Below are 20,579 nucleotides of genomic sequence, written 5' to 3' on the forward strand. Positions count from 1 at the left end.
TTAGGGTGGATTGGCCGTGCTAAATTGTCCCATAGTGCCCAGGGATGTGCAGGTTAGGGTGGATTGGCCGTGCTAAATTGTCCCATAGTGCCCAGGGATGTGCAGGTTAGGGTGGATTGGCCGTGCTAAATTGTCCCATAGTGCCCAGGGATGTGCAGGTTAGGGTGGATTGGCCGTGCTAAATTGTCCCATAGTGCCCAGGGATGTGCAGGTTAGGGTGGATTGGCCGTGCTAAATTGTCCCATAGTGCCCAGGGATGTGCAGGTTAGGGTGGATTGGCCGTGCTAAATTGTCCCATAGTGCCCAGGGATGTGCAGGTTAGGGTGGATTGGCCATGCTAAATTGTCCCATAGTGCCCAGGGATGTGCAGGTTAGGGTGGATTGGCCATGCTAAATTGTCCCATAGTGCCCAGGGATGTGCAGGTTAGGGTGGATTGGCCATGCTAAATTGTCCCATAGTGCCCAGGGATGTGCAGGTTAGGGTGGATTGGCCGTGCTAAATTGTCCCATAGTGCCCAGGGATGTGCAGCTTAGGGTGGAATCCATCGGGGGTATCGAGAAGGAAAGTGGGAATTTTAATTTTGAGGCGCTCCCCCACTGGGAGCTGGTGCAGGCCAGTGAGCAGAGGGGGTGATGGTTGGAGTTAGCACAGGGCTCCAGGTGAGAGATGGCGGAGGTTGGACTGGCCCCACCCAGAGGCAGAAACGATGGCTTCAGTCGCCGTCAAGCTGAGGCAGGAGACAATGTCACCCTTACAACTGACACCTCCTCAGGGAGCAGAGGCACCAAGACAAGGCAGGGGGAGCTATTCGTCTCTGTGGGCATCACAAGTGAGCGCGAGTATGGCTGTCTCTGTCACTCTGTCAGCATCTGGGTCACTGCTGGAGGCAGGGAGGGTTTGATGGACCCATGTTAGACACTGGGAGGACCTCCGCTCGAGTACTGTGCAGTTATGGGAGGCACATTATAGGAAAGATGTGAATGCATTTGGGAGAGAGAGACAGACAGGGACAGAGAGAGAGACACAGAGAGAGACGGACTGAGAGTCAGAGAAACAGAGAGGGAGAGAGAGACAGACAGATTAGATTAGATTAGATTACAGTGTGGAAACATGCCCTTCGGCCCAACAAGTCCACACCGACCCGCCGAAGCGAAACCCACCCATACCCCTACATTTACCCCTTACCTAACACTACGGGCAATTTAGCATGGCCAATTCACCTGACCCTGCACATCTTTGGATTGTGGGAGGAAACCGGAGCACCCGGAGGAAACCCACGCAGACACGGGGAGAACGTGCAAGAGAGATTGTGTGCGTGTGTGTGTGAGAGAGAGAGACAGACAGAGATAGACAGACAGGCAGAGAGAGACAGAGACAGAGAAAGAGACGGACAGAGAGACAGCGAGAGACAGAGAAAGAGAGAGGGAGAGATAGAGAGACTGTGTGTGTGTGAGAGAGAGAGAGAGAGAGACAGACAGAGAAAGACAAAGAGAGAGAGAGTGCAGAAGTGATTTACACGAAGGGTTCTGGGGGATGAGAAACTTCAGGGATGGGGATAGATTTAAGAACATAGAACATAGAAGAATACAGCGCAGTACAGGCCCTTCGGCCCTCGATGTTGCGCCGATCCAAGCCCACCTAACCTACACTAGCCCACTATCCTCCATATGCCTATCCAATGCCCGCTTAAATGCCCATAAAGAGGGAGAGTCCACCACTGCTACTGGCAGGGCATTCCATGAACTCATGACTCGCTGAGTAAAGAACCTACCCCTAACTCTGTCCTATACCTACCCCCCCTTAATTTAAAGCTATGCCCCCTCGTAATAGCTGACTCCATACGAGGAAAAAGATTCTCACTGTCGACCCTATCTAAACCCCTAATCATCTTGTACACTAAGAAGCTGGGGACCATTCCCCCTCGGTGAGGGGAAGGCCGAGATACGGAGAGGATTTCAAAATCACGCAGCGGGTAGGAGGCAGGAAGGGGGCGAGGGCTGGATGGAGTAGATAGGGAGGAGGTGTTCCCGCTGGGAAAAGGGATTGGGAGTGAGGGGGGTGGGAGCGTGGATTTAAAGCGAGGGGCAAATGGAGTGAGAGGAACATAAAGTGAAACCGTTTCCATCAGGCAAGCGGTGAGGACTGGGGTACACTGCTGGGAAATGTGTGGAAGAGGGGGGCACGGCGAATGGTGGGATTTAAGAGGGAGGGGGCAGGGATACAGGGGAGAGAAGGGCAGGGGATTGGCATGAGGGGAGAGGACCCTGGAGACCAGAACAACTCTGTGCCTGAGTGAGCTGCCTGGGTACAGCTTGCCTGTGTATTTCTGATATCCCAACAGGGGAGGGCTCGCACAAAAGGGCTCCACCATCTCCAAAGACCATCCCAGTCAGCATCGGCAGATCTTCCAACTCCAACAGGGGGCAGAGAATTCAAACATGCAGGGAGCGGAGACCATCAGGGATGAACAACAGGAAGGAACAGGAGGGGGTTACAGAGACAGGGAAGGGGTGTAGGGGCTGGAGGGGGTTACAGAGACAGGGAGGGGGTGTAGGGGCTGGAGGGGGTTACAGAGACAGGGAAGGGGTTACAGAGATAGGGAGGGGGTGTAGGGGCTGAAGGGGGTTACAGAGATAGGGAGGGGTGTAGGGGCTGGAGGGGGTTACAGAGATAGGGAGGGGTGTAGGGGCTGGAGGGGGTTACAGAGATAGGGAGGGGGTGTAGGGACTGGAGGGGGTTACAGAGATAGGGAGGGTGTGTAGGGGCTGGAGGGGGTTACAGAGATAGGGAGGGGTGTAGGGGCTGGAGGGGGTTACAGAGATAGGGAGGGGTGTAGGGGCTGGAGGGGGTTACAGAGATAGGGAGGGTGTGTAGGGGCTGGAGGGGGTTACAGAGATAGGGAGGGGGTGTAGGGACTGGAGGGGGTTACAGAGATAGGGAGGGGGTGTAGGGGCTGGAGGGGATTGCAGAGATAGGGAGGGGGTGTAGGGGTTTACAGAGATAGGGAGGGGGGTGTCGGGGATGGAGAGGGATACAGAGATAGGGAGGGGGTGTAGGGGCTGGAGGGGGTTACAGAGATAGGGGGTGTAGGGGCTGGAGGGAGTTACAGAGATAGGGGGTGTAGGGGCTGGAGGGAGTTACAGAGATAGGGAGGGGGTGTAGAGGCTGGAGAGGGTTACAGAGATAGGGGGTGTAGGGGCTGGAGGGAGTTACAGAGAAAGGGAGGGGGTTTAGGGGCTGGAGTGGGTTACAGTGATAGGTGGTGTAGGGTATGAAGGGGGTTACAGAGATAGGGAGGGGGTGTAGGGGCTGTAGGGGGTTACAGAGATAGGGAGGGGGTGTTAGGGCTGGAGGGGGTTACAGAGATAGGGAGGGGGTGTAGGGGCTGGAAGGGGTGACAGAGATAGGGAGTCGATGGAGGGGGTTACAGAGATAGGGAGGGGGTGTAGATGCTGGAGGGGGTTACAGAGATAGGGAGGGGGGTGTAGGGGTTTACAGAGATAGGGAGGGGGGTGTAGGGGATGGAGGGGGATACAGAGATAGGGAGGGGGTGTAGGGGCTGGAGGGGGTTACAGAGATAGGGAGGGGGTGTAGGGGCTGGAGGGGGTTACAGAGATAGGGAGAGGATGTAGGGGCTGGAGGGGGTTACAGAGATAGGGAGGGGGTGTAGGGGCTGGAGGAGGTGTAGGGGCTGGAGGGGGTTACAGAGATAGGGAGAGGATGTAGGGGCTGGAGGGGGTTACAGAGATAGGGAGGGGGTGTAGGGGCTGGAGGAGGTGTAGGGGCTGGAGGGGGTTACAGAGATAGGGAGGGGGTGTAGGGGCTGGAGGGGGTTACAGAGATAGAGAAGGGTGTGTAGGGGATGGAGTGGTTTACAGAGATAGTGAGAGGGTGTAGGTGATGGAGGGGGTTATAGAGACAGGGACGGCGTGCAGGGTCTGGAGGAGGTTACAGAGATAGAGAAGGGTGTGTAGGGGATGGAGGGAGTTACAGAGATAGGGAAGGAGTGTAGGGGCTGGAGGGGGTTACAGAGATAGGGAGGGGATGTATGGGCTGGAGGGGGTTACAGAGGTCGGGAGGGCTGTGTAGGGGATGGAGTGGGTTACAGAGATAGTGAGGGGGTGTAGGGGATGGAGGGGGTTATAGAGACAGGGACGGCGTGCAGGTGCTGGAGGGGGTTACAGAGATAGGGAGGGTGTGTAGGGGCTGGAGGAGGTGTAGGGTTTGGAGGGGGTTACAGAGATAGGGAGGGGGTGCAGGGGCTGGAGGAAGTTACAGAGATAGGGAGGGGGTGTAGGGGCTGGAGGGGGTTACAGAGATAGGGAGAGGGTGTAGGGGCTGGAGGGGGTTACAGAGATAGGGAGGGCGTGTAGGGGCTGGAGGGGCGTTACAGAGATAGGGAGGGGATGTAGGGGCTGGAAGGGATTACAGAGATAGGGAGGGGGTATAGGGGCTGGACGAGTTTACAGAGATAGGAAGGGGGTGTAGGGGCTGGAGGGGGTTACAGAGATAGGGAGGGTATGTAGGGGCTGGAGGGGGTTACAGAGGTAGGGAGGGGTGTCGGGGCTGGAGGGGGTTACAGAGATAGGGGGTGTAGGGGCTGGAGGGAGTTATAGAGACAGGGAGGGGGTATAGGGGCTGGAGGAGGTTACAGAGATAGGGAGGGGGTGTAGGGGATGGCGGGGGTTACAGAGATAGGGAGGGGTGGAGGGGCTGGAGGGGGTTACAGAGACAGGGAGGGGATGTAGGGGATGGAGGGGGTTACAGAGATAGGGAGGGGGTGTAGGGGCCGGGGGGTTACAGAGATAGGGAGGGGGTGTAGGGGGTTACAGAGATAGGGAGAGGATGTAGGGGCTGGAGGGAGTTACAGAGATAGGGAGGGGGTCTCGGGGCTGGAGGAGGTGTAGGGGCTGGAGGGCATTACAGAGATAGGGAGGGGGTGCAGGGGATGGAGGGAGTTACAGAGATAGGGAGTGTGTCTCGGGGCTGGAGGAGGTGTAGGGGCTGGAGGGGGTTACAGAGATAGGGAGGGGGTGCAGGGGCTGGAGGGAGTTACAGAGATAGGGATGGGGTGCAGGGGCTGGAGGGGGTTACAGAGACAGGGTGGGGGTGTATGGGATGGAGGGGGTTACAGAGATAGGGAGGGGCTGTTGGGGATGGAGGGGGTTACAGAGATAGGGAGGGGCTGTCGGGGCTGTAGGGGGTTACACAGATAGGGAGGGGGTGTCGGGGATGGAGGGGGATACAGAGATAGGGAGGGGCTGTAGATGCTGGAGGGGGTTACAGAGATAGGGAGGGGGTGTAGGGGATGGAGGGGGTTACAGAGATAGGGAGGGGGTGTAGGGGCGGGAGGGGGTTACAGAGATAGGGAGAGGATGTAGGGGCTGGAGGGAGTTACAGAGATAGGGAGGGGGTGTATGGGCTGGAGCGGGTCACAGAGATAGGGAGAGGGTGTAGGGGATGGAGGGAGTTACAGAGATAGGGAGGGGGTCTCGGGGCTGGAGGAGGTGTAGGGGCTGGAGGGGGTTACAGAGATAGGGAGGGGGTGCAGGGGCTGGAGGGAGTTACAGAGATAGGGATGGGGTGTAGGGGCTGGAGGAGGTGTAGGGGCTGGAGGGGGTTACAGAGGATAGGGAGGGGGTGTAGGGGCTGGAGGAGGTGTAGGGGCTGGGGGGGGTTACAGAGATAGGGAGGGGGTGCAGGCGCTGGAGGAAGTTACAGAGATTGGGAGCGGGTCTAGGGACTGGAGGGGGTTACAGAGATAGGGAGCGGGTCTAGGGGCTGGAGGGGGTTACAGAGATAGGGAGGGGGTGTCGGGGCTGGGGGGTTTACAGAGATAGGGAGGGGGTGCAGGGGCTGGAGGGAGTTACAGAGATCGGGAGGGGGTGTCGAGGCTGGGGGGTTTACAGAGATAGGGAGGGGGTGTCGGGGCTGGAGGGTGTTACAGAGATAGGGAGGGGGTGTCGGGGCTGGGGGGTTTACAGAGATAGGGGGGGGTGTAGAGGCTGGAGGGTGTTACAGAGATAGGGAGGGGGTGTCGGGGCTGGTGGGTTTACAGAGATAGGGAGGGGGTGTAGAGGCTGGAGGGTGTTACAGAGATAGGGAGGGGGTGTCGGGGCTGGTGGGTTTACAGAGATAGGGAGGGGGTGTAGAGGCTGGAGGGTGTTACAGAGATAGGGAGGGGGTGTCGGGGCTGGTGGGTTTACAGAGATAGGGAGGGGGTGTAGAGGCTGGAGGGTGTTACAGAGATAGGGAGGGGGTGTCGGGGCTGGTGGGTTTACAGAGATAGGGAGGGGGTGTAGAGGCTGGAGGGTGTTACAGAGATAGGGAGGGGGTGCAGGGGCTGGAGGGGGTTACAGAGATAGGGAGGGGGTGTAGTGGCTGGAGGGGGTTACAGAGATAGGGAGGGGTGTGTAGGGGATGGAGTGGGTTACAGAGATAGTGAGGGGGTGTAGGTGATGGAGGGGGTTACAGAGATAGTGAGAGGGTGTAGGTGATGGAGGGGGTTATAGAGACAGGGACGGCGTGCAGGGTCTGGAGGAGGTTACAGAGATAGAGAAGGGTGTGTAGGGGATGGAGGGAGTTACAGAGATAGGGAGGGAGTGTAGGGGCTGGAGGGGGTTACAGAGATAGGGAGGGGGTGTAGGGGCTGGTGTGGGTTACAGAGATAGGGAGGGGGTGTAGGGGCTGGAGGGGGTTACAGAGATAGGGAGTGGGTGTAGGGGCTGGAGGAGCATTACAGAGATAGGGAGGGGATGTTGGGGCTGGAGGGAGTTACAGAGGTCGGGAGGGCTGTGTAGGGGATGGAGTGGGTTACAGAGATAGTGAGGGGGTGTAGGGGATGGAGGGGGTTATAGAGACAGGGACGGCGTGCAGGGGCTGGAGGGGATTACAGAGATAGGGAGGGTGTGCAGGGGCTGGAGGAGGTGTAGGGTTTGTAGGGGGTTACAGAGATAGGGAGGGGGTGCAGGGGCTGGAGGAAGTTACAGAGATAGGGAGGGGGTGTAGGGGCTGGAGGGGGTTACAGAGATAGGGAGGGGGTGTAGGGGCTGGAGGGGGTTACAGAGATAGGGAGGGGGTGTCGGGGCTGGAGGGGCGTTACAGAGATAGGGAGGGGGTGTACGGGCTGGAGGGGGTTACAGAGATAGGAAGGGGGTGTAGGGGCTGGAGGGGGTTACAGAGATAGGGAGGGGGTGTCGGGGTGGCGGGTGTTACAGAGATAGGGAGGGGGTGTAGGGGATGAAGGGGGTTACAGAGATAGGGAGGGGGTGTAGGGGCTGAAGGGGGTTACAGAGGTAGGGCGGGGTGTAGGGGCTGGAGGGGGTTACAGAGATAGGGTGGGGTTGTAGGGGCTGGCGGGGATTACAGAGATAGGGAGGGGGTGTAGGGGCTGGAGGGGGTTACAGATGTAGGGAGGGGTGTCAGGGCTGGAGGGCGTTACAGAGATAGGTGTATGGGCTGGAGGGAGTTACAGAGACAGGGAGGGGGTATAGGGGCTGGAGGGGGTTACAGAGATAGGGAGGGGGTGTAGGGGCTGGTGGGGGTTACAGAGGTAGGGAGGGTGTGTAGGGGCTGCAGGGGGTTACAGAGATAGGGAGGGGGTGTAGCGGGTTACAGAGATAGGGAGGGGTGTAGGGGCTGGAGGGGGTTACAGAGATAGGGACGGTGTGTATGGGATGGAGGGGGTTACAGTGATAGGGAGGGTGTAGGGGCTGGTGGGGGTTACAGAGATATGGAGGGGGTGATGGGGCTAGAGGGGGTTACAGAGATAGGGTGGGTGTGTAGGGGTTGGAAGGGGTTACAGTGATAGGAAGGGGCTGGAGGGGGTTACGGAGATAGGGAGGGGGTGTAGGGGCTGGAAGGGGTTACGAAGATAGGGAGGGGGGTGTTAGGGCTGGAGGGGGTTACAGAGATAGGGAGGGGGTGTAGGGGCCGGAGGGGGTTACAGAGATAGGGATGAGGTGTAGGGGCCGGATGGGGTTACAGAGATAGGGAGGGGGTGTTAGGGCTGGAGGGGGTTACAGAGATAGGGAGGGGGTGTAGGGGCAGGAGGGGGTTACAGAGATAGGGAGGTGGTGTAGGGGATGGAGGGGGTTACAGAGATAGGGAGGGGGTGTAGGGGCAGGAGGGGGTTACAGAGATAGGGAGGTGGTGTAGGGGATGGAGGGGGTTACGGAGATAGGGAGGGGGTGTAGGGGCAGGAGGGGGTTACAGAGATAGGGAGGTGGTGTAGGGGATGGAGGGGGTTACGGAGATAGGGAGTGGGTGTAGGGGCTGGAGGGGGTTACAGAGATAGGGAGGGGGTGTAGGGGATGGAGGGGGTTACAGAGATAGGGAGGGGATGTAGGGGCTGGAGGGGGTTACAGAGATAGGGAGGGGGTGTAGGGGCAGGAGGGGGTTACAGAGATAGGGAGGTGGTGTAGGGGATGGAGGGGGTTACGGAGATAGGGAGTGGGTGTAGGGGCTGGAGGGGGTTACAGAGATAGGGAGGGGGTGTAGGGGCTGGAGGGGGTTACAGAGATAGGGAGGGGATGTAGGGGCTGGAGGGGGTTACAGAGATAGGGAGGTGGTGTAGGGGATGGAGGGGGTTACGGAGATAGGGAGGGGGTGTAGGGGCTGGAGGGGGTTACAGAGATAGGGAGGGGGTGTAGGGACTGGAGGGGGTTACAGAGATAGGGAGGGGGTGTAGGGGCTGGAGGGGATTGCAGAGATAGGGAGGGGGTGTAGGGGTTTACAGAGATAGGGAGGGGGGTGTCGGGGATGGAGAGGGATACAGAGATAGGGAGGGGGTGTAGGGGCTGGAGGGGGTTACAGAGATAGGGGGTGTAGGGGCTGGAGGGAGTTACAGAGTTAGGGGGTGTAGGGGCTGGAGGGAGTTACAGAGATAGGGAGGGGGTGTAGAGGCTGGAGAGGGTTACAGAGATAGGGGGTGTAGGGGCTGGAGGGAGTTACAGAGAAAGGGAGGGGGTTTAGGGGCTGGAGTGGGTTACAGTGATAGGTGGTGTAGGGTATGAAGGGGGTTACAGAGATAGGGAGGGGGTGTAGGGGCTGTAGGGGGTTACAGAGATAGGGAGGGGGTGTTAGGGCTGGAGGGGGTTACAGAGATAGGGAGGGGGTGTAGGGGCTGGAAGGGGTGACAGAGATAGGGAGTCGATGGAGGGGGTTACAGAGATAGGGAGGGGGTGTAGATGCTGGAGGGGGTTACAGAGATAGGGAGGGGGGTGTAGGGGTTTACAGAGATAGGGAGGGGGGTGTAGGGGATGGAGGGGGATACAGAGATAGGGAGGGGGTGTAGGGGCTGGAGGGGGTTACAGAGATAGGGAGGGGGTGTAGGGGCTGGAGGGGGTTACAGAGATAGGGAGAGGATGTAGGGGCTGGAGGGGGTTACAGAGATAGGGAGGGGGTGTAGGGGCTGGAGGAGGTGTAGGGGCTGGAGGGGGTTACAGAGATAGGGAGGGGGTGTAGGGGCTGGAGGGGGTTACAGAGATAGAGAAGGGTGTGTAGGGGATGGAGTGGTTTACAGAGATAGTGAGAGGGTGTAGGTGATGGAGGGGGTTATAGAGACAGGGACGGCGTGCAGGGTCTGGAGGAGGTTACAGAGATAGAGAAGGGTGTGTAGGGGATGGAGGGAGTTACAGAGATAGGGAAGGAGTGTAGGGGCTGGAGGGGGTTACAGAGGTCGGGAGGGCTGTGTAGGGGATGGAGTGGGTTACAGAGATAGTGAGGGGGTGTAGGGGATGGAGGGGGTTATAGAGACAGGGACGGCGTGCAGGTGCTGGAGGGGGTTACAGAGATAGGGAGGGTGTGTAGGGGCTGGAGGAGGTGTAGGGTTTGGAGGGGGTTACAGAGATAGGGAGGGGGTGCAGGGGCTGGAGGAAGTTACAGAGATAGGGAGGGGGTGTAGGGGCTGGAGGGGGTTACAGAGATAGGGAGAGGGTGTAGGGGCTGGAGGGGGTTACAGAGATAGGGAGGGCGTGTAGGGGCTGGAGGGGCGTTACAGAGATAGGGAGGGGATGTAGGGGCTGGAAGGGATTACAGAGATAGGGAGGGGGTATAGGGGCTGGACGAGTTTACAGAGATAGGAAGGGGGTGTAGGGGCTGGAGGGGGTTACAGAGATAGGGAGGGTATGTAGGGGCTGGAGGGGGTTACAGAGGTAGGGAGGGGTGTCGGGGCTGGAGGGGGTTACAGAGATAGGGGGTGTAGGGGCTGGAGGGAGTTATAGAGACAGGGAGGGGGTATAGGGGCTGGAGGAGGTTACAGAGATAGGGAGGGGGTGTAGGGGATGGCGGGGGTTACAGAGATAGGGAGGGGTGGAGGGGCTGGAGGGGGTTACAGAGACAGGGAGGGGATGTAGGGGATGGAGGGGGTTACAGAGATAGGGAGGGGGTGTAGGGGCCGGGGGGTTACAGAGATAGGGAGGGGGTGTAGGGGGTTACAGAGATAGGGAGAGGATGTAGGGGCTGGAGGGAGTTACAGAGATAGGGAGGGGGTCTCGGGGCTGGAGGAGGTGTAGGGGCTGGAGGGCATTACAGAGATAGGGAGGGGGTGCAGGGGATGGAGGGAGTTACAGAGATAGGGAGTGTGTCTCGGGGCTGGAGGAGGTGTAGGGGCTGGAGGGGGTTACAGAGATAGGGAGGGGGTGCAGGGGCTGGAGGGAGTTACAGAGATAGGGATGGGGTGCAGGGGCTGGAGGGGGTTACAGAGACAGGGTGGGGGTGTATGGGATGGAGGGGGTTACAGAGATAGGGAGGGGCTGTTGGGGATGGAGGGGGTTACAGAGATAGGGAGGGGCTGTCGGGGCTGTAGGGGGTTACACAGATAGGGAGGGGGTGTCGGGGATGGAGGGGGATACAGAGATAGGGAGGGGCTGTAGATGCTGGAGGGGGTTACAGAGATAGGGAGGGGGTGTAGGGGATGGAGGGGGTTACAGAGATAGGGAGGGGGTGTAGGGGCGGGAGGGGGTTACAGAGGTAGGGAGAGGATGTAGGGGCTGGAGGGAGTTACAGAGATAGGGAGGGGGTGTATGGGCTGGAGCGGGTCACAGAGATAGGGAGAGGGTGTAGGGGATGGAGGGAGTTACAGAGATAGGGAGGGGGTCTCGGGGCTGGAGGAGGTGTAGGGGCTGGAGGGGGTTACAGAGATAGGGAGGGGGTGCAGGGGCTGGAGGGAGTTACAGAGATAGGGATGGGGTGTAGGGGCTGGAGGAGGTGTAGGGGCTGGAGGGGGTTACAGAGGATAGGGAGGGGGTGTAGGGGCTGGAGGAGGTGTAGGGGCTGGGGGGGGTTACAGAGATAGGGAGGGGGTGCAGGCGCTGGAGGAAGTTACAGAGATTGGGAGCGGGTCTAGGGACTGGAGGGGGTTACAGAGATAGGGAGCGGGTCTAGGGGCTGGAGGGGGTTACAGAGATAGGGAGGGGGTGTCGGGGCTGGGGGGTTTACAGAGATAGGGAGGGGGTGCAGGGGCTGGAGGGAGTTACAGAGATCGGGAGGGGGTGTCGAGGCTGGGGGGTTTACAGAGATAGGGAGGGGGTGTCGGGGCTGGAGGGTGTTACAGAGATAGGGAGGGGGTGTCGGGGCTGGGGGGTTTACAGAGATAGGGGGGGGTGTAGAGGCTGGAGGGTGTTACAGAGATAGGGAGGGGGTGTCGGGGCTGGTGGGTTTACAGAGATAGGGAGGGGGTGTAGAGGCTGGAGGGTGTTACAGAGATAGGGAGGGGGTGTCGGGGCTGGTGGGTTTACAGAGATAGGGAGGGGGTGTAGAGGCTGGAGGGTGTTACAGAGATAGGGAGGGGGTGTCGGGGCTGGTGGGTTTACAGAGATAGGGAGGGGGTGTAGAGGCTGGAGGGTGTTACAGAGATAGGGAGGGGGTGTAGGGACTGGAGGGGGTTACAGAGATAGGGAGGGGGTGTAGAGGCTGGAGGGTGTTACAGAGATAGGGAGGGGGTGCAGGGGCTGGAGGGGGTTACAGAGATAGGGAGGGGGTGTAGTGGCTGGAGGGGGTTACAGAGATAGGGAGGGGTGTGTAGGGGATGGAGTGGGTTACAGAGATAGTGAGGGGGTGTAGGTGATGGAGGGGGTTACAGAGATAGTGAGAGGGTGTAGGTGATGGAGGGGGTTATAGAGACAGGGACGGCGTGCAGGGTCTGGAGGAGGTTACAGAGATAGAGAAGGGTGTGTAGGGGATGGAGGGAGTTACAGAGATAGGGAGGGAGTGTAGGGGCTGGAGGGGGTTACAGAGATAGGGAGGGGGTGTAGGGGCTGGTGTGGGTTACAGAGATAGGGAGGGGGTGTAGGGGCTGGAGGGGGTTACAGAGATAGGGAGTGGGTGTAGGGGCTGGAGGAGCATTACAGAGATAGGGAGGGGATGTTGGGGCTGGAGGGAGTTACAGAGGTCGGGAGGGCTGTGTAGGGGATGGAGTGGGTTACAGAGATAGTGAGGGGGTGTAGGGGATGGAGGGGGTTATAGAGACAGGGACGGCGTGCAGGGGCTGGAGGGGATTACAGAGATAGGGAGGGTGTGCAGGGGCTGGAGGAGGTGTAGGGTTTGTAGGGGGTTACAGAGATAGGGAGGGGGTGCAGGGGCTGGAGGAAGTTACAGAGATAGGGAGGGGGTGTAGGGGCTGGAGGGGGTTACAGAGATAGGGAGGGGGTGTCGGGGCTGGAGGGGCGTTACAGAGATAGGGAGGGGGTGTACGGGCTGGAGGGGGTTACAGAGATAGGAAGGGGGTGTAGGGGCTGGAGGGGGTTACAGAGATAGGGAGGGGGTGTCGGGGTGGCGGGTGTTACAGAGATAGGGAGGGGGTGTAGGGGATGAAGGGGGTTACAGAGATAGGGAGGGGGTGTAGGGGCTGAAGGGGGTTACAGAGGTAGGGCGGGGTGTAGGGGCTGGAGGGGGTTACAGAGATAGGGTGGGGTTGTAGGGGCTGGCGGGGATTACAGAGATAGGGAGGGGGTGTAGGGGCTGGAGGGGGTTACAGATGTAGGGAGGGGTGTCAGGGCTGGAGGGCGTTACAGAGATAGGTGTATGGGCTGGAGGGAGTTACAGAGACAGGGAGGGGGTATAGGGGCTGGAGGGGGTTACAGAGATAGGGAGGGGGTGTAGGGGCTGGTGGGGGTTACAGAGGTAGGGAGGGTGTGTAGGGGCTGCAGGGGGTTACAGAGATAGGGAGGGGGTGTAGCGGGTTACAGAGATAGGGAGGGGTGTAGGGGCTGGAGGGGGTTACAGAGATAGGGACGGTGTGTATGGGATGGAGGGGGTTACAGTGATAGGGAGGGTGTAGGGGCTGGTGGGGGTTACAGAGATATGGAGGGGGTGATGGGGCTAGAGGGGGTTACAGAGATAGGGTGGGTGTGTAGGGGTTGGAAGGGGTTACAGTGATAGGAAGGGGCTGGTGGGGGTTACGGAGATAGGGAGGGGGTGTAGGGGCTGGAAGGGGTTACGAAGATAGGGAGGGGGGTGTTAGGGCTGGAGGGGGTTACAGAGATAGGGAGGGGGTGTAGGGGCCGGAGGGGGTTACAGAGATAGGGATGAGGTGTAGGGGCCGGATGGGGTTACAGAGATAGGGAGGGGGTGTTAGGGCTGGAGGGGGTTACAGAGATAGGGAGGGGGTGTAGGGGCAGGAGGGGGTTACAGAGATAGGGAGGTGGTGTAGGGGATGGAGGGGGTTACAGAGATAGGGAGGGGGTGTAGGGGCAGGAGGGGGTTACAGAGATAGGGAGGTGGTGTAGGGGATGGAGGGGGTTACGGAGATAGGGAGGGGGTGTAGGGGCAGGAGGGGGTTACAGAGATAGGGAGGTGGTGTAGGGGATGGAGGGGGTTACGGAGATAGGGAGTGGGTGTAGGGGCTGGAGGGGGTTACAGAGATAGGGAGGGGGTGTAGGGGATGGAGGGGGTTACAGAGATAGGGAGGGGATGTAGGGGCTGGAGGGGGTTACAGAGATAGGGAGGGGGTGTAGGGGCAGGAGGGGGTTACAGAGATAGGGAGGTGGTGTAGGGGATGGAGGGGGTTACGGAGATAGGGAGTGGGTGTAGGGGCTGGAGGGGGTTACAGAGATAGGGAGGGGGTGTAGGGGCTGGAGGGGGTTACAGAGATAGGGAGGGGATGTAGGGGCTGGAGGGGGTTACAGAGATAGGGAGGTGGTGTAGGGGATGGAGGGGGTTACGGAGATAGGGAGGGGGTGTAGGGGCTGGAGGGGGTTACAGAGATCGGGAGTGGGTGTAGGGGCTGGTGGAGGTGACTGATTTCAGATGAAGTTTTCCCAGATTATCAGCCTTGGTTTTTTACCTGACTCGCAGTGATTGAAGTGGATGTGAAATAGCCTGGCACTCCCTGGGAGCCTTTAATTAGCCCATCATGCCTTTCAGTACAAATTGGGTGACTTTGGAATGTGTGCAGTTGCATTAAAGGGAGTGGTATTTCGGCTGATGAAGTCTCGCTTGCTGGAAGTGTAATTTCGTGCAATCTCACCTCATTTGAGTTAAACAGTGAGGCTCTTTGTGACAATCTTTGAGGAGAAAGTGAGGTCTGCAGATGCTGGAGATCAGAGCCGGAGATGTGTTGCTGCAAAAGCGCAGCAGGTCAGGCAGCATCTAGGGAACAGGAGAATCGACGTTTCGGGCTTCTGCCCGAACCTGTTTCAGAGCAGCCTTGATTTTGCATGTGTTTATTAAAACCAACCCTCGGGGTGTCTCTCTCCCTCTCTCTCTCTTAACATCGCCCCGTCCCAGTTCCCTCACCATGACTAAAGCCCCTTCATTGATTGCTCCCCACTCTCCTGTTCCCCCGTGCCTCCTAAACTCCGTCAGTTCCCAGCCCAGTAATGCCTCTGCTTTCCTATCCTCACGCTCGGGTTTCAGCTTGCCCCATCAGCCCATTCCCCACATCCCCAATCACCAACCAATCCACAGCATCTATTGGGTCAACTGGCTGAGGAGCAGCAGATGGAGTTTTAGATTAGACTAGCTTAGATTCTCTACAATGTGGAAACAGGCCCTTCAGCGCAACAAGTCCACAGCGACCCTCCGAAGAGTAACACACCCAGACCTATCCCCCTCTGACTAATGTACCTAACACTATGGGGCAATTTAGCATAGCCAATCCCACCCTAACCTGTACATCCCTGGACACTATGGGACAATTTAGCACAGCCAATCCACCCTAACCTGTACATCCCTGGACACTATGGGACAATTTAGCACGGCCAAACCACCCTAACCTGCACATCCCTGGACACTATGGGACAATTTGGCACGGCCAAACCACCCTAACCTGCACATTTTTGGACTGTGGGAGGAAATCGGAGCACCCGGAGGAAACCCCACACAGACACAGAGGGAGAATGTGCAAACTCCACACAGGCAGTCACCCGAGGGTGGGATTGAACCCGGGTGGCTGGTGCCGTGAGGCAGCGGTGCTAACCACTGAGTCACTGTACCATCCCAAACGAATGCCACATCTCCTCTTGAAATTAAGCCTAAAGAGCTCAGAGCCTTGGTGAGACCACACCAGGAATACCTGTACACAGTTTTGATCCCCTTGCCGAAGGAAGGATATACGCGCTTGAGAGACAACGTGGCAAAGATTTATTCCCGAGATGAGAGGATGTTAAACTGCAAAACCTTGAAACATGGATGTTGTGAAACTTGAAGAGATTCAGATAAGGTTTATACGGATGTTGCCAGGGTTGGAGGGTTTGAGCTACAGGGAGAGGCTGAACAGGCTGTGGCTGTTTTCCCTGGACCGTCGGAGGCTGAGGGGTGACCTTACAGAGGTTTATAAAATCATGAGGGGGCATGGATAGGGTGAATAGACAAGGTCTTTTCCCTGGGGTGGGGGAGTCCAGAACTAGAGGGACATAGGTTTAGGGTGAGTGGAGGAAAGATATAAAAGTGACCTAAGGAGCAACTTTTTCTCACAGAGGGTGGTGCGGGTATGGAATGAGCTGCCAGAGGAAGTGGTGGAGGCTGGTACAATGGGGAGAAAGTGAGGACTGCAGATGCTGGAGAACAGAGCTGAAAATGTGTTGCTGGAAAAGCGCAGCAGGTCAGGCAGCATCCAGGGAACAGGAGAATCGACGTTTCGGGCATAAGCCCTGAAGAAGGGCTTATGCCCGAAACGTCGATTCTCCTGTTCCCTGGATGCTGCCTGACCTGCTGCGCTTTTCCAGCAACACATTTTCAGAGGCTGGTACAATGACAGCATTTAAAAGGTATCTGGATGAGGACATGAATAAGAAGGGTTTGGAGGGATATGTGCCGAGTGCTGGCAAACGGGACTAGATTAGGTTGGGATATCTGGTCGACATGGACGGGTTGGACCGAAGGGTCTGTATCCTTGCTGTACATGTCTATGACTGGCTTCCTCTCCAGGGACATCCGTGTGCTAAGGTAATTGCGGAAGATGGGGAGACAATTGGCAGAGATCACCCTCCCCCCTTCCTTTGCCTGTTGCCTGGACCCCGTTAATAGCCAGCCCGACCCGGGGCAGAGACCCATGAGGAACATCCTCCGATCTGCCAACACCCCTCAAGCCCCAGCTGCCTGAAGATCAGGAGCGTGGGGAAGAGGTGCAGCGAAAAACACACAGCCAAAGATTTTCCAAATCAATTCCAGGATGAATTAATCATGTTTAAAGTCCGTCAGCTGCTGCACTGGGATTTGTACACCTACCCTCAGTGCATTGGTCTGTTAATCTGTCTCCATGATTAATTCAGCGGTATTCCCGCTGCATTGCCTATCATTGAATCCCAGGAGAAATTGTTTGTCTCGAATGAACCCGTCCGAAATTTGTAGGAACACAGGAGCAAGAGTGGGCCATTCAGCCCCTCAAGCCTGTACCGCTGAGACCATGGGCCATCTGTGACCGAACTCCATATAGCAGCCATTGGCCCACATTCCTTGATGGAGTTCAGATTTAAAATCAACAACGGATCTCATTGAGTTTGTGGAAGAGATTCTAAACCTCTCTTTGTGTGTCCTAACATCCCACCTCAACCATAATTCTCTGACTGTGCCCCTAGTTCTCGAATCATTAATCATAATGTACCCCTCGATAGCGTCGCCTTCTGCGCCCGCGGATGCCCAGGCCTTCATTTAACCCCCTTTCACCTCCCAGATAGTTAATTAGCAGAGCCACGCCAACTCTCTCCCCAACCTCTACAAGTCAAAGGAACCCAGGTCAATTGGCACGTTATGATTTAACTGATTAAGCTGGAGGTGGGAGTGGTCTCTTCCCCTCCCGGTAAAACTCGGGTGCACCTGGCTCCGTTAGACGTTGGCAATGTGCCCGCTTGTGAAACACATTTCAGCCACAGTGCCCTTTGTTCTAATGAGAATCATCATCATGATGTTCTCAGCTCTGATTCACCAAACGTGCTCAAAGCGAGGATGTATCTCCTGGGACCCATACACCGCATCCAGGAGTTATCCAGCGAATTACTGGGCAACGTTTTAATCCAAAGCAAAATCTGCACTCAGAATTCTCGTCCCTTATTGCTGGGAGCCTGACATTCCACACAGATTTGATTTGTCATCATCACATTAACTCTCTGTAGTTATCGGAATGAGGTCAGCCAGATCTCATTGAGTTTGAGATCCCTGATCTGGGCCTGTTGATTTGGGCCAATCAGGGAGTCCTGGCTCACAGACATAACCAGGAGTCTCTCCCCCTCCAACTCTATTTTGATTTAGTCCCTACCCCCACCCCCCTTCACTGTTTTGATCACACAGCATTGCCCTTTGATGTGAAGGGCAGTGCTTGTCACTGGCCACTCGGGTGTTTTCCTATCTTCCTGGTGGTGGAAATTGAATAAAGATTTGTGCACCTTGTGTAAGAAAAAAAAGAAGAAAAAATAAAAAAAATAACTAGGAGTCTCAGGGATCCCCCTCACTGGATTAGCAGGTCAGAGTCCATGTACTGTGCACGGGTAGGGAGAGAGACGGGATGATACTGTTGCTTCAAGAGGTTATTTTGTCTTTTTTTTGGGAAGAGGGGTTGTTAGACAGGAATACAGATAAACAGCTTGTGAGGCCTTGGTTTTTTTAAAGTTTGAACAATAGAAGCAGGCTGGCGAGGTGTGGCCAGAACCAGGATTTCGAGTTTTTTTGTTTAGTTTTTTAGGTTTAGCTTTAAGTAGTTGCTATTGCGGGCTTGAAGAAGTGGGAACTATTACTCCCCCCTCTCGATGACAGGGAAAAACTGGGGGCCTTTTTGCCAGAGTGGGTAATTATGAGATGCTACTATATTGGAACAGTCCATTGGTAACAGTTACTGTATCCATCATTCAGTTTTCCAATTGAGTTAAGTTCTTCAAAGTTCTTTGTTCTGTTGTTGTATTTTAACCGTAGGGTTTGAGTAAATTGCATTTTGCTTAACAGTTTGACCAGTCACATTGCATTTGTAAAGCAGCACTTTATGAATGTCTTTAAAAATAAGAAACTTTGGGGTCGAGGCTACCTTCTGAAAGTACTTTGAGGGGTGTCTGGTCCATAACAGGGATCCGTGAAGTTATTTTACTCTCCATCCATTCACTGGAATCAGTTGCAATTTGACCTGTCCTTCTCTTGTCAAAATCAGAGTAGCTAATGCTTCGAGAACGTGGTGTTAGATCACACCGTGGCCAATAGTGGAATGTAGCTGCGGCTCGTTGTGATGAAGAGCCAGTCTGGTTCATGAATGTATCGTGCAATGCAGAATCACAGAGGTGTCACACTGCAGAGGAGGCTATGCAACCTACCCTGCCCACCCCAGTTCTATCCCCTCGTGCCAATCTCATGCTGTATCCCCTCTCACCCAGTCTGTCATTTCTCTCCAGACAGCCAGGCAATGCCCACCCTCTTGATTGCCTCCGTTCAATCTGCCTCCCCCACATTTCCTGGCAGTGCGTCCTCCCTCTTCACCACCGCCTCCTACCCCTATCGCCATCCCACCCACATTCCCTCTACCCCCACCCACATCCCCACGCCCCCATTCATCTCTCAGCCCCCTTCCCTCTTGCCGGTCCTGAAGAAGAGTCCTGCCTGAAATGTCAGCTCTCTCGCTCCTTGGATTCTGCGGTGCTTTTCCCCCCTCCCACCGCCAAGCTTCATCGACTCTGACTCCTCCAGCACCTGCCTTCTTCACTTTCCCCTGGACATGTTTCCCCCTCACTTCAAAGGAAGGAAGTCTGACCCGGTCTGGGCGTACATGTGACTCCGGACCTCCCACAGCAATGGGGTTGACTCTTCACCACCCTCTGGGCAACTAGGGACAGGCAGCAAATACTGGGGCCAGCCAGTGACGGCCTCATCTCATGACCATATAAAATAAGACATCACTTTCTCCCCATCATTTCCCTTGATTCCCTTCAAGACCAAAACACGGTTGGTCTAAGTCCTAAATAGTGGCCCATCCATACGCCTTCACTGGGTAGGGAATAACTAGGAAAGACTCATAGCCCTTTCAGGGAAAATATTTCCCCTCATCCCAACCCAAAATGGCCGATGCGTCACCCTGCGAGTGTCACAGGCCAGCCGTGGACGTTTCAAGGCTGTCCAACTAGGCAAACAGGATCTACTTTGGGAGGATCTTAACACAATCACCCGTTCTTTTGAGCTTTTTTCCTGTCCCTCCGCCAGAAAAGAAAATAAAGTCATTGAACTTTGGAGAGAAGGCAATGCCAGTCTGGGCGGAGAGACATAGCGGCACGGTGGCTCAGTGGTGAGCACTGCTGCCTCCCAGCACCAGGGACCCGGGTTTAAACCCACCCTCAGGTGACTGTCTGTGTGGAGTTTGCACATTCTCCACCCCATGTCTGTGGGGGTTTCCTCTGAGGGCTCTGGTTTCCTCCCACAGTCCAAAGATGTGCAGGTTAGGGTGGATTGGCCGTGCTAAATTGTCCCATAGTGCCCAGGGATGTGCAGGTTAGTTGCATTAGTCAGGGTAAATGTAGAGTAATGGGGAATGGGTCTGGATGGGTTACTCTTCGGAGGGTTGGTGTGGACTTATTGGGCCGAAGGGCCTGTTTCCACACTGTAGGGAATCTGAGTTGCACATTATCAGTTGCACAGCACGGAAACAGACCCTTTGGTCCAACTCAACCATGCTGACCAGATATCCTAAATTAATCTGGACAACTTGGCCCATATCTCTCTAAACCCTTCCTATTCATATCCCCATCCAAATGCCTCTTAAATGTTGTCATTGTACCAGCCTCCACCACTTCCTCTGGCAGCTCATTCCATACACGTACCACCCTCTGTGTGAAAAAGTTGCCCCTTAGGTCTCTTTTGTATTTTTCTCCTCTCACCCTAAACCTATGCCCCTCTAGTTCTGGACTCCCCCACCCCAGGGAAAAGACCTTGTCTGTTTACCCTATCCATGACCCTCATGTTCTTATAAGCCTCTATAAGGTCACCCCTCAGCCTCCAGGGAAAACAGTCCCAGTAGCTCAAACCCTCCAACCATAGCAACATCCTTCTAAATCTTCTCTGAACCCTTCAAGGTTTACAACATCCTTCCTGTGGCAGAGGGAACCAGTATTCATCGCAGTATTCCAATCATTAAAAAAAAAGACAATGATTTTGGTGGCAGAAAGGCACT

The 20,579-nt window shown here is 56.3% G+C and overlaps 1 protein-coding gene across 1 annotated transcript in view; it reads left to right on the top strand.

The window, feature by feature from the left end:
* The window catches only part of LOC122543998 (neurexin-1-like), a 1,169,973-nt gene that overhangs the window by 1,119,774 nt on the left and 29,620 nt on the right, over positions 1–20,579 (top strand). The gene's annotated exons all lie outside the window — the stretch shown is intronic.

The sequence above is a fragment of the Chiloscyllium plagiosum genome, unplaced genomic scaffold (assembly GCF_037043375.1).
Source record: "Chiloscyllium plagiosum isolate Xiang-an unplaced genomic scaffold, Cpla_swu_hap1 HiC_scaffold_46, whole genome shotgun sequence".
Classification (NCBI taxonomy): domain Eukaryota; kingdom Metazoa; phylum Chordata; class Chondrichthyes; order Orectolobiformes; family Hemiscylliidae; genus Chiloscyllium; species Chiloscyllium plagiosum.